The 10,496-nt window shown below is 40.5% G+C and overlaps 1 long non-coding RNA gene across 2 annotated transcripts; it reads left to right on the top strand.

Moving 5' to 3' along the window:
* Window positions 1-405: 405 nt before the first annotated feature.
* Window positions 406-7,543, top strand: LOC132069868 (uncharacterized). 2 transcript variants are annotated; one of them, XR_009417835.1, is made up of 4 exons: window positions 406-491; window positions 5,118-5,190; window positions 6,497-6,551; window positions 7,162-7,543. It is a non-coding gene; the product is annotated as an uncharacterized LOC132069868 (long non-coding RNA). The 2 variants fall into 2 exon arrangements; XR_009417836.1 differs by having other exon boundaries at window positions 412-491; window positions 5,017-5,190.
* Window positions 7,544-10,496: the final 2,953 nt, after the last annotated feature.

Here is a 10,496-nt window from a genome sequence, read left to right as displayed (position 1 = left end):
TAGTCACATTTAGGCTTGATTCCAGTATTGCTGTAGCCAGTGGGGAAACAGCAGCAGAAGATTTTGGTGCTAATGTATCCTTTTCAGTGAAAGGGAAGACTACTGTGAGACAGTGTGGGTGAAATAATTTTCCTAATGGGGTATTTTTTTAATGTTAGCAGGTGTTAGTATTATAAACTTGCAAGAAAGGGCAGGTGCTGTCTTCCAGTCTGATCTCACCTTCCTATAGTAGGAGTCTTAGCAAAATATCTGTATTATATTTGAATATCTGTATACAGGCCTTGCCCTGATAAGCCCCGGTTATTCTTGTTGGGCTGCAGCTGTGATGGCCTTAATTGGGCTGCAGCTGTAGCTAATGAAAATAACTGGGATAAAAGGGGCTGGGCTTGGCCAGTCAGGGAGAGCCTGGAAGGAGCCCTGACTAAGAAGAAGCAACAAACAGAAGAAGTTAGAGCTGTGAAGAACTGCCCCTGAGAAGTATTGCTGAGAAGGTATGAGACTTTAGAAATATGATTGTGACAGTAGGGGACTTTAGAAACATGAGATACAGCAACAAGATAACAACACCTTCCTTGTGAACCTTTACCATGGCTCTGATTTCCGAGGTCTGGCACAGCTCCCTCTGGCCGCATCCATGGACGTGCAGAACAGACTGGATGCAGGAAGGGTCACTTGGCCCTTCCTGCTGCTGCTGTGGAGCCTTCCCTGCTTCTCAGTGCTTGGTGAAGCCAGGCAGGTCATGGAGGAGAGCTGCTGTCCCGCATGGGTGATGATGCAGCCCCTGCCTGGGGACTGATGGAGGGGGGAAGGTCTCCGAGATCTGGTGGCTGCTGCAGGTTCTTCAGGGACAGCGGCCTCTGCAGCATTTAGGCAGAGTACCTAGTCTCAAACCAACCCTTGGGGCTCCACAATAAACTGAAATAACATGGGCAACAGCTTTCTGAGAGATGCTGAGCATACCCTCCATCACCCCAAGGAGCAAAGCCATAATGGGGCAGGTGTACCGGGCCTCCCTCCTGCTCTCCCCGAGGCAATGGGATAACCATCTGTGCACCGCTCTGGTATGGCAGCACTAAGCACCCAGTTTGTCCATGACACGCTTTATCTGCCGTTCTGTACACAGCCTATTGACACATGACAGTGGCAGCAGCACCTCAGTGACTTTCCTGATTTCTCCTGTGTATTCCTGGTTTCCACTGGCACAAGAGAAATGGATCATTGCTAGGCAGCTTTTTACAGGGACCAGCAGTGGAAGGAGAAAGAGCTCACATTTAATTTCTGCTTGAAAAATATCAGTGATGAAAAGGCCTTGTGCTAAACTTCTGTGATGGTAGACTTTCAGCCTGCTGAGAGTAGTTTAGACCAGACAATTGAATAACTCTTACTATTAAGAGCAGATTTAAAATTTCTTAATCAATGCAATCATACACACAAAAATTTCAGTGTAGCTGTAATCCTCATAAGCACATGACACCATGCCTAATTTCACCTGCAATTACCTGGACAGACCATGTAATTATGCCACATAATTACTTGTGCATTTTACAAATGAAGTTGTGTGTCTGCAGCTCAAGATGATGCAGCTCTTTCATGTCAACCAAAGTCTTTTGGTGTATTTTCCACCATACATGTGTTCTTGTTATTTAAAAGAAGTTGAAAAAAGTCAACCAAGAGTGCAAGAAAAAAAATGAACTTTTTGGTTTAGGCAGTGAATTTTGGTTTAGGAAGTTAGGATCAATTGATGGAATTTATTGGCAGAAGCTTGTTTAGAATCTGTAAACTATTGTAAATTAACCTGTAATGGTTGATATCTATCAAACCTCTTAATGTGCTCTAGGCTCTCACTGAAGGCATAAAGAGATGAACAAATAGGAAATTCCCAGGCAGGAAATAAAGCCAGGCCATGTTCTCAACTGTATCTAAATCTACTCAGTGTAGCAAATAGCAGGAATTACACCGGTGTCAGTTATAATTCCCAAATACATTGTGATAATCTGTTTCAGTCTCCACATAGGTTTACAATATAGACCTTATCATAGTTTACACTCTGGAAAAGCAAGACTACCTCTAGAGGCCAGCTGTGTCAACTCTGGCTGCTGGACTCCTGCCCAAGTTGTGCAGGCAGTGCAGATATCACCCATACAGACAAAAGGCCTGATAGGCCATTGCCTTGTATCTTACCCTGCCCTCTAATTGTATTTGTTCAAACAGAAACGGGTATAAAATGCCACAGGTCTGACTGCACTGGTCAGCAGCCCCATGTAGGGAGTGGGAGGAGAGCCTTACTGGGGCTGCATTAACTTTTCATTAAAAAAAAATAAAAAAGATCTCAAAGAGAACTATATTAAAATATATTTCATATGACCTCACTCAAAAAGTTTTATTCTGGGTTAGCATATTTTAATAATTTTATTGTTTCTTCAACAAGAAGAAAGCAGTTAGAGAAAAGAATTTGGTTGGAATAAAACCTGCCAAGAAGAAATGCAGTCATTCAGTAATGCCATGAAACAAAGTCAAATTCACACCATGTTTTCCTCATCCCAAACACAAAGTATGTGCCAAAACAAATTTAGGTGCTTAATATGCTCCCCAGTAGTGCCAGGTCAGCTTTATTTTTAGTTAGTAACATAGCCATTAAGTTCCTACAAAACAAAGCCTATTGCAGCAAGTGCAAGCTCAGCCCTAAACACATGGGACAAAAGTTAAGGTAAATGGAGAGGGAAGCCACCTACAGATCTCTAATCCCAACGACTGCCTCAGCCTTTAGAAAATTAGGCAGTTCTAATGGGTGCACTTTCCCTGGAAGGTGTGAGTAGCCCAGTTATTCCTTCTAATGGTTGCAGGTAGCTGCATCTTGCTCTCTATTGGGGATGAGGATATTTGTACAAGATAAAGAGAGAAAATGTACAAAGGAAATGCCCAGAGACAGAAATTGCAATACCTTGTCTATATGCTGTGACAGTCAATGTCAGTCTAGAAATCTTAATATTGGGCTTTGTGCATGGGCTCATGGTAGCCCATTAAAGAAGAATGAAGAAAGGTGAACAACCATCATTAGTTTTCTCTTGGGTGCTAAATCGGACCAGAGTCAGCTGAACCCAAAACTTCTTTTATTAAAAGGACATTGTGGGAGTCTTAACTCCAGTGCTAGTCAGTACATTCTCAAAAATATCGGTAACATATTTGTAGAGACATAAAAATCTTAGGCAAACTATTTTGCCATTTTTTTGTGAACTTATGCTTATGAATTTATACTTATGCTTTAGAATTCCTGTGTAATTCTGCTCCTAATTTTGATTACAATTTGCTTTTATTTTTAATAGCCAAGGCTGATATTTTAAAAGGCATTTGGAGTGTTTACTTCTTAAACAGCTTCTAAAACATATCCAAGGTCCTGTTTTTTTCATGTAGAAATAAGAGTTTTCAGTATGGTACTAGATAAAGTTCACTGGATTTAAAGTTTAAATCTCCTGTCACTAAATCTGTGGCAAAGTGACAAGATCTATTTCATGCAGTAATTTAAATTTGTAGATCTCAAAGCCCTTGAAGAAAGGGTCTGTAATCATCAACACTGATGATCACTGCTGATGGGGAACCTCAGGAGATAAAGGGATTGAGTGAAGGTCATGCAGCAGGCCAAGACCTGAACTGCTCCCTGCTCTGCTTGGAGCTGGGCCAGCACTTGATCCCATGGGTGCTGCTGCTTTCACAAGCTGATATCTATATTCTTTTGCTTCAGGTAGTTTGGAACTAAGAGTGCAGCATTCAGTCAGATTGCATGCACATCCTCCCCACCCTGTCCCATGCTGTCTTTTTACTCTCCTCCTGTTTACTGTGTCTGTGATAATTTTTTTTACAAGGATTTGCTGGAAGCAGTCATTGCTAATGGGAAACTACTCTGAAGACTGCAACAAACAAAAGCCATCATTTGGGTTTAACTGATGTATTCATCACCTTGCTTTGCATAAAAATCCTTGTGTTCAGCTCTCTTCTATCATGGGCAAACAGGTCATACCATCTCTCTTATAAATGCATCACTTTACCAGATAGTTTTCCTTTCCTCATCTTCCTCCTGGAGGGTTCCTCCAGAGTCTTTCTGATGCAGGAGGTACAAACTGTCTGTTGTCAGCTTACTCATAGCTGACAAAAATCCAAACCTAGAGCTTTTGTTTCCATGCCAGCATTACCCTTTGGGTTAAACACGCTCCAAAGTTATATGTATCTCTGAATGCGTGCTCCCCACAAGCCTAAGTTTGCTATACTGGGAAAGAGAAGATATATAATGTGTTAGTCTAATGAATACAGGGCAAAACCCCATTTCCTTCTGCTCCCTTTATCTCTAGTGGTGACTCTGTTGTGCTGTGCATGGACTGCTTAGATCTCCAGGAGAGATGGCAAAAGGGAGATCTTGCAGGAGTTTGATTGTCATCCTACTCTCTGATTAGGATTTTTTCAGGCTGAATTTGTGTCCTTCCTACTCCACTCTGACACAAGCATGGATCCCTGTCTGCCCTGGATTGTCATCACAGCAGTTAAATGCCACAGCCCCTTCTATATGCTGCTCAGTGGAGGCTCTCTGAAGCTAACTTGCAGATCCTGCTGCTTTGAGACATGCTCCAGATGCATTCTGAGAATAATCTCCAGTCATTTCTCTCTCCTTTTTCTCTGCATAGCCTAAGAGCCTATGAAGCTATCTGTTATGGCATTTTTTACAAATTCAGTGTATTTTATTAGATATAGTATTTTCTTCAAGAAATTTGCTTTTGAAGTTATTATTTTTCTGTCTATGTCTTTGATGAATTTCTAGCTCTCTTTCTTCTTCTGCACTGAGATAGAGGTAAATTTTGCACCGACTGTCTGCAATTCTGCATTGGAGAACTGTATACTTTTTCCTGACCAAATTCTATGCAAACAGGTGAATATATCTCCCTTATTTCTTATTCCACTGGACATTTCCTTGACATTGCAATGCTAACGATGTGATTTACTTCTTGTATTCCTTCTGCCTTCTAATAGCATGGCTGAGTCACAAGGGAAGGAGTCTCCAGTCTGCTCTTTGAAATAACTGGCTATTCACCTCATGGTGTTGCTGAGCTCTCCTCCCATCTTCTTTGTAGACTCTTTGGACTCTGCCATCAATTCAGCTTGGATACTGCAAAACACGTGTATTGAACCACTGAGTCCATGAAGGTATGAGCTCTGTCCCAGCAAATTGTTAAGAAGTTACAGATAAAGAGAAAATTTTGCTAAATTAGAATTTGCCTAAAGAGAAATTCAGAATCCACAAAATGGTGAATCACAGGAAGACATAGATAAGCCTGCCTTCTTGATCTGAAGAGGGTGGGAATTATTAAAGAGCAAATGTATTTTATAATTTTTATGCTTTCCAGCATAAATTCCTTCCACCTAGTATACAAATCCAAGCCATCATTTGTCCTTGGTAGATGGAGATTTGCTTTTGCTCCTTATTTTCAATTTATTGTTTAGCAGCACTAAGAGGAAGAATGAAAAAAGAAAAAAGGGAAAAAGGAAAAACACATGTAAGAAGCAATTTTAAAAATACCTCAAACCATCAAAAGATATATGTTGCTCTTAACAGTAAAAAATATTTGGGGATGAATAAAAAAAGTTTCTGGAAAGCCACACTGCTGTTATGACAAGGTTATCAATCTGAGGGAGGACCTATCTAATGTTATATAGATGTCTGTGGTGTAGGTATCTCAGCTTAACAAGTCATTCCAGGCTTCCTCTGAGTCCACAGAAGGCAAAACAAGCACATGAGGCTGTGATTCATTGCATCTAGTGTAGGTCTAAAATAGGTGATATAAATCACATCTTCTAAGTACCTGATTCCTTCCACTGACTGTAAAGAAAAACTAGTTTAGATGTAGGAATCTATACCTTGTAGGCCTTTGAAGATACATGGAGTGGGTGTCAGGTCAGACTCACAGCGTGTTTAAGTACAACGAGATTCAAAAAGAAAATCTGGGGGCAAGGAAAGCAATCAAATACGGGCAAGAAATGTTAGAACAGGTAGCTGAAGACATGATCAGGTTGGTCACAGATTAGTCAGAAGAAACACATAAGTTGCAAGGCATTGCAGCTTGGACCATCTGACCGTACAAAATGAATATGATGGACATACTGAAGAGACAGAAGAGTGTTAGTAAAAGACTACAAAGCAAGCATCTCCCTAATTTGGTCTATGTCCATACATTCCTTCATACCTACAGCCATACTTTTATCTTGTTATTTGTGTATTTAGCAAGAATTAACTAAAGTCTGAATTTAATCCTTTAGGACTAAATTTTCATCTCCACCGAATCCACAGCTGATCCAATGCAAATTAAACCACCTCACATCTAAATGGATTTAAACTGTTCTGATGTTAGTGAAGGCACAGTTTTTGATCTGTGTAAATGCCCCATGGTCAATTTTTGCCTTGAGATGGGCTCTTTCCTCATTTATTCTCCAAAAGTGGTTCTGCTTCTCTTAGGGTGGTGGCACCAGAGAGGTCCCTTTGGAAGGGAGACCAGCGAGAAGCTGTTGAGGTATTTGTCTCATGGTCATAGAGTTCACCACTGAATTTAGCCCTGAGTCTGAAAAAAGAAATGGGTTATTAATTATGGAATTGTCTTGCAATTTACTATTTCACAGAAAATAACCTTAGCAGGATTCTGGAAATATTAATGCAAATTACCAGACTGTTTTTAAATGTCTTCAGATCATCTGCACAGATGTCATGTAACATACAAGTACGAGGAAGCATGAATTTATCTTGAGATTTAACTTGGTTTTGCCCAAAAAGCAAAAGCAGTCACAATTTTTGTCAAGATTTAGTAAAGATTTTTTTCCAGAAAATAATAAACTCAGTCTTAATTTGTGTTTCTGTTTGGACTGATGGCTGTTTATTGTATGTTCTTGTCTCAAGGAATGAAACCTCTCAAGGAATTTCATAATTCCAGAATGACTTTTTTAAATTGACACCCATTTTCCCAGAGTACTCTTCATGATTTGGCTACAGTTCTAGATAATTTATTTTTATTGACAGCAAGACTACTCCATTTGTTTGACTTTTTCAAACATTAGCTGCTATATATGTTGTTTAAACTGTCAACGTTTCCTCATATTCTCATTAAATCATCCCATTCACCTCTCTAGGAAAAGGCAAGTCAGATCTGGCATTTGTTGCTCTCAAGGAGAAAAAGAGGGGAAATGGCAGCTTCACCTCACTGGAATTGCTGAATTGCTTTTTTTGACTTACAGCTGTGAGTACTGAGGATTCAGGGAAGATGGGCAAGGGCAACCACCCTCCATGTTGTTGTTCCAAGGCTTCTTACAGAAAAATTATGATGTAACCTTTAATAAAAATTATTTCTTACCAGTCTTTTCCACGATTCACCACTGAGCTACAGTAGAACACTGGCAAGCTTTGGGCATCTTCTAGAGCATTTGTGATTCAAGGATTTCCAAGCAAGGAAATCCTGAGGAAGAGCAAGGCATTTTGAGGACGTGGGATAAGCAGCCAGTGACAACAGATGAATGGCAGCCTGTGATTTTGGTGGATGGGATTTGGTGTCCACAATGGTTCCCTCTTTCTCAAACTCAAACCTCTAGCTGGAATTCAGAAAATTGGATCTGGCTCTTCAGGGAAGAAGGAAGGGCAGCTTTAGAAAAACAGGCGTGGTTTATCAGCTGTAGATAACAGTGATTTTTTTCTTTTATTTTTCAACATCCTTGTTCATGAGGCCACCACAAGCTGTTATTAGGCACAGACCAGTGGGCATGGGACAATTAATTAAGAGTCTCAGAAAGTTCAACTCATCCCATTTACCAACCACTCTGATCACCGCACATAGCTTTCTAGTGGGGAAAAGCTGTAAATTATTAAAAATGAGGAAAACAGTTGAGTTTTGAGGTTTTATCACTAGAAATTGGATTGCATTTTTCTTTAGTTAAAAGTTACTGAAAATAATAATTGGTTTTGTGTTGCTCAGATACTTACTACCAAGAGAATTGTTTCTTGCAGATAAGGTATCAATTACTTGATTACTTTTGCTCCTTTTAAGTCAGCAACTGATAAGCATATTAGATGCAGAATCAGAGGAAGCCTTAAAGATATGATCTACATCCTATGCACCTGGGCCTAACCCAAATGGAGAAAATAAAAAAAAAATCCCAAGAAAAGAATATGCACAATGAGAAATAAGATCCATATTTTACTGTCTGTTTTATGTCTCTGTTATCTTGATTAGTACTCAGTTTGAGGCACTAGAGCTCTTGTCTTTTCTATATTTTTTTTCTGCTCTCCATCTGAGAAGGATGCACTGGGAATACAGCCTGGACCTACATTTCATGGAAATTAATATAGCTCACTGAAATCAACAGAGCTACAATGCTCTAAGCTGCTAAGGATCTTTTCCCACATCTTATTTATATATATTTTCAGGATGGACATAATATTTTAGTTCATATTAAAGTGTAGAGTTCATCATAGCACTAATCTCTAAGACACCGGCCTGCCTATCTTCTGTGATAAAGGAATTACATTTCTTCTGTTGTGATGATAAAAATCTACAGTTCCCAGGAAGATGACTTGCTGGAACCTAAATAAATTGATCATACCCTACTCTATGGTAGGAATTGAAGTGATGTGACTGCTGACCTAACCAGCGAAAGAGATCTCTTGGTGTTCCTGCAGTTAATATAGGAAGACTGCTGGTGCCACTCATGGGTGGATAGTGTTGGTTTATTATGTGTGTGTGGGATTGACCCTGGCTGGATGGCAGATGCCCACCAAAGCACTATCACTCCCCTCCTGAACAGGGGAAAGAAAATAAAAGGAACGCCTCATGGGTCGAGATAAGGATGGGGTGAGATCACTCAGCTCTTACCATCATGGGTAAAACAGACTTGACTTGGGGAAAATCAAACCTTAAGATACCTTCTCCCTAGCCCTCCCTTCTTCCCAGCCTCAACTCCACTCTTGATTTTCTATACCTACAGCTCCCCCTCTACCAAAACATTGCCCCACAAATCCAGTACAATGCTCTGATGAAAAGAAAAGAATTACAATTTTGTTATTGTTATTGTGGCCATGAAAAATATGTGGGTCAAGTATGGGGTACCAATAAATTGCCACAATATGTATTGTAAAAAAATGTAATAATTTCCAGTAGATAGAGTTAAGCCCTGTCACAAGATTTAACCCAGTCCACTGTCTGCTCCTGATTTTTCCTGAAGCCTGTCAAACATGGAGAGGGAACAAACAATGTTCCCAGCTCAGAGGTTTGGTATCTCTCAGCCTTCTTCCTTCTACCCTCTTTCTCAGGAACCTCAAACTGTATTTAAAAGACACAGATATGCTAAGTGACCAAAACAGAGGTGTTGCCTTATTCATGTGATTGACTGTGGAGCTATGCCAAGTTGCTTGTTGGGGACTGTAGGACATGCTCCTCAAGTGTTGGAAAAGCATGGGATCAGGAACACTGAACAGAATTTCTGCTTTTTTGATGGAAGAGTGAGGTATGATCTGTTGAGGTCAAAAGGCTGAAGAATGTTGATGCAAAGAAGTGGTTCTCAGGCAGTGGCTTGCAGGCATCATTGTGCCTTAAAACTGGGACTAAGAGCAAAGTATAAATTGCCTGCGGCACATCACCTACTCAGCAGTTTTACCCATGGCCAAGTCACAGGTCTCTGGCTTAACCAGTAAATATTCAGCCTCTTTTGAAGAGGCTGTGAGCATAATTTATGAAATTATCACTTTTCAAATAAATATTTATTTATTTTTAGGCTCCTGAGTGCACTTTCTCTTTTTATTGATATTACTTCACACTTCTAATGCGTGAAATATTTCCAGTTGTAATTACAAAGTGGAACATTTCTTTGTTGTTCTGTCAGAGTTTTATGGTCTGGATAGCATTTAGCCGTGGTGAGTGTCTGCCATTTCTGTCTGTTATTTACTGTGTTTGTTACAACAGGAGAGGCTGAGAACTGGACAGCTAATACATCAGATGGATTTGCTAGAAGGGCATGTAAAAAGCTTTGCTCCAGGCGATTGTTGAGGACTTCTCCAAGTCACCGCTGCCAGGAGCAAAGTCAGGATCCCTGAGTGCACAGTGCAAGCTGCCATGGATAGAGCCACATCATTGAGCAGGGAGCTGAAAGCACTGGCAACAGGGTGGCTGCTGGAAAGGTGGAGGAAGAGGGACTCTGAAATAATTCAGGGTTTTCTTGCTAAGCCATACTTTGAGAAATACAGAGTCAGAAATGTTGCTTTGCCCTGCAGGGCAATGCTGAGGGACAGCTATGGAAAAGGGACTTGGAGAAGGCAACACAGGTAAATTGTTTTGCCTGGCATGAACCTGCATTTACCAGTAGAAGTGGGAATGAAATGTAGCTCCTCATATTCTTAGCTCAGCACATTACTCAATGACACTGTCCTATTTGATCAGCTTTCCAAAATGGCTGTGCTCACCCCACCGTCCCCAGCCCCC

This window comes from Ammospiza nelsoni, chromosome 2, assembly GCF_027579445.1.
Source record: "Ammospiza nelsoni isolate bAmmNel1 chromosome 2, bAmmNel1.pri, whole genome shotgun sequence".
Taxonomy (NCBI): domain Eukaryota; kingdom Metazoa; phylum Chordata; class Aves; order Passeriformes; family Passerellidae; genus Ammospiza; species Ammospiza nelsoni.
This window is presented reverse-complemented; position numbering and strand designations above follow the sequence as displayed.